General features: G+C 38.2%; 1 non-coding gene and 9 pseudogenes across 1 annotated transcript; all 10 read right to left on the bottom strand.

The window, feature by feature from the left end:
- Positions 1-8: 8 nt before the first annotated feature.
- On the bottom strand, positions 9-127 carry LOC148527468 (5S ribosomal RNA; annotated as a pseudogene).
- A 117-nt stretch (positions 128-244) lies between these two features.
- LOC148527469 (5S ribosomal RNA) lies at positions 245-363 on the bottom strand (annotated as a pseudogene).
- Positions 364-714: 351 nt separating this feature from the next.
- LOC148527470 (5S ribosomal RNA) lies at positions 715-833 on the bottom strand (annotated as a pseudogene).
- A 116-nt stretch (positions 834-949) lies between these two features.
- On the bottom strand, positions 950-1,068 carry LOC148527471 (5S ribosomal RNA; annotated as a pseudogene).
- A 115-nt stretch (positions 1,069-1,183) lies between these two features.
- On the bottom strand, positions 1,184-1,302 carry LOC148527472 (5S ribosomal RNA; annotated as a pseudogene).
- A 116-nt stretch (positions 1,303-1,418) lies between these two features.
- Positions 1,419-1,537, bottom strand: LOC148527473 (5S ribosomal RNA; annotated as a pseudogene).
- Positions 1,538-1,653: 116 nt separating this feature from the next.
- On the bottom strand, positions 1,654-1,772 carry LOC148527474 (5S ribosomal RNA; annotated as a pseudogene).
- A 116-nt stretch (positions 1,773-1,888) lies between these two features.
- Positions 1,889-2,007, bottom strand: LOC148527475 (5S ribosomal RNA; annotated as a pseudogene).
- Positions 2,008-2,123: 116 nt separating this feature from the next.
- LOC148527476 (5S ribosomal RNA) lies at positions 2,124-2,242 on the bottom strand (annotated as a pseudogene).
- A 115-nt stretch (positions 2,243-2,357) lies between these two features.
- On the bottom strand, positions 2,358-2,476 carry LOC148527477 (5S ribosomal RNA). Its single transcript, XR_015877922.1, has one exon. It is a non-coding gene; the product is annotated as a 5S ribosomal RNA (ribosomal RNA).
- Positions 2,477-2,500: the final 24 nt, after the last annotated feature.

A 2,500-nucleotide genomic window follows, 5' to 3' on the forward strand; every position in this document is an offset into this window, starting at 1 on the left:
TATAAAATTACCTACAGCACCTGGGATTCCTAGATAGTCTCCCATCCAAGTACTAACCAGTCCCAACACTGCATAGCTTCCAAGATCAGATGAGATTGGGCATGTCCAGTGTGGTTTGGCTGTAGGTGCTCAAAAACATTAACTTTAGACCTCTTTTACTTCTTAACTCAAGTAAATTCATTGATAAGTTGAAAAAATGAAATGTAAAATGTAATAGAAAAGAATGATTTTGGCTGTCTAAAATTACCTACAGCACCTGGTATTCCCAGGTGGTCTCCCATCCAAGTACAAACCAGGCCCAACACTGCATAGCTTCCAAGATCAGACGAGATTGGGCATGTCCAGTGTGGTTTGGCTGTAGGTGCTCAAAAGTATTAAATTTAGACCTCTATTACTTCTTAACTCAAGTAAATTCATTGATAAGTTGAAAAAATTAAATGTAAAATGTAATAGAAAAGAATGTTATGGGAGTATAAAATTACGTACTGCACCTGGTTTTCCCAGGTGGTCTCCCATCCAAGTACTGACGAGGCCCAACACTGCATAGCTACCAAGATAAGACGAGATTGGGCATGTCCAGTGTGGATTGGCTGTAGGTGCTCAAAAGTATTAACTTTAGACCTCTATTACTTCTTAACTCAAGGAAATTCATTGATAAGTTGAAAAAATTAAATGTAAAATGTAATAGAAAAGAATGTTATGGCAGTATAAAATTACCTACAGCACCTGGTATTCCCAGGTGGTCTCCCATCCAAGTACTAACCAGGCCCAACACTGCAGAGCTTCCAAGATCAGACGAGATTGGGCATGTCCAGTGTGGCTTGGCTGTAGGTGCTCAAAAACATTAACTTTAGACCTCTTTTACTTCTTAACTCAAGTAAATTCATTGATAAGTTGAAAAAATTAAATGTAAAATGTAATAGAAAACAATGTTATGGCAGTATAAAATTACCTACAGCACCTGGTATTCCCAGGTGGTCTCCCATCCAAGTACTAACCATGCCCAACACTGCATAGCTTCCAAGATCAGATGAGATTGGGCATGTCCAGTGTGGTTTGGCTGTAGGTGCTCTAAAACATTAACTTTAGACCTCTTTTACTTCTTAACTCAAGTAAATTCAATGATAAGTTGAAAAATTAAATGTAAAATTTAATAGAAAAGAATGTTATGGCAGTATAAAATTACCTACAGCTCCTGGTATTCCCAGGTGGTCTCACATCCAAGTACTAACCAGGCCCAACACTGCATAGCTTCCAAGATCAGACGAGATTGGGCATGTCCAGTGTGGTTTGGCTGTAGGTGCTCAAAAACATTAACTTTAGACCTCTGTTACTTCTTAACTCAAGTAAATTCATTGATAAGTTGGAAAAATTAAATTTAAAATGTAATAGAAAAGAATGTTATGGCAGTATAAAATTACCTACAGCACCTAGTATTCCCAGGTGGTCTCCCATCCAAGTACTAACCAGGCCCAACACTGCATAGCTTCCAAGATCAGACGAGATTGGGCATGTCTAGTGTGGTTTGGCTGTAGGTGCTCAAAACCATTAACTTTAGACCTCTTTTACTTCTTAACTCAAGTAAATTCATTGATAAGTTGAAAAAATGAAATGTAGAATGTAATAGAAAAGAATGTTTTGGCTGTCTAAAATTACCTACAGCACCTGGTATTCCAAGGTGGTCTCCCATCCAAGTACAAACCAGGCCCAACACTGCATAGCTTCCAAGATCAGACGAGATTGGGCATGTCCAGTGTGGTTTGGCTGTAGGTGCTCAAAAGCATTAAATTTAGACCTCTATTACTTCTTAACTCAAGTAAATTCATTGTTAAGTTGAAAAAATTAAATGTAAAATGTAATAAAAAAGAATGTTCTGGCAGTATAAAATTACCTACAGCTCCTGGTATTCCCAGGTGGTCTCCCATCCAAGTACTTACCAGGCCCAACACTGCATAGCTTCCAAGATCAGACGAGATTGGGCATGTCCACTGTGGTTTGGCTGTAGGTGCTCAAAAGCTTTAAATTTAGACCTCTTTTACTTCTTAACACAAGTAAATTCATTGATAAGTTGAAAAAATTAAATGTAAAATGTAATAGAAAAGAATGTTATGGCAGTTTAAAATTACCTACAGCACCTGGGATTCCTAGGTAGTTACCCATCCAAGTACTAACCAGTCCCAACACTGCATAGCTTCCAAGATCAGACAAGATTGGGCATGTCCAGTGTGGTTTGGCTGAAGGTGCTCAAAAACATTAACTTTAGACCTCTTTTACTTCTTAACTCAAGTAAATTCAATGATAAGTTGAAAAATGAAATGTAAAATGTAATAGAAAAGAATGTTATGGCAGTATAAAATTACCTACAGCACCTGGTATTCCCAGGTGGTCGCCCATCTAAGTACTAACCAGGCCCAACACTGCATAGCTTCCAAGATCAGACGAGATTGGGCATGTCCAGTGTGGTTTGGCTGTAGGTACTCAAAAACATTAACTTTAGACC

This window comes from Taudactylus pleione, unplaced genomic scaffold (genome assembly GCF_031769625.1).
Source record: "Taudactylus pleione unplaced genomic scaffold, aTauple2 ptg000087l, whole genome shotgun sequence".
Classification (NCBI taxonomy): Eukaryota; Metazoa; Chordata; class Amphibia; order Anura; family Myobatrachidae; genus Taudactylus; species Taudactylus pleione.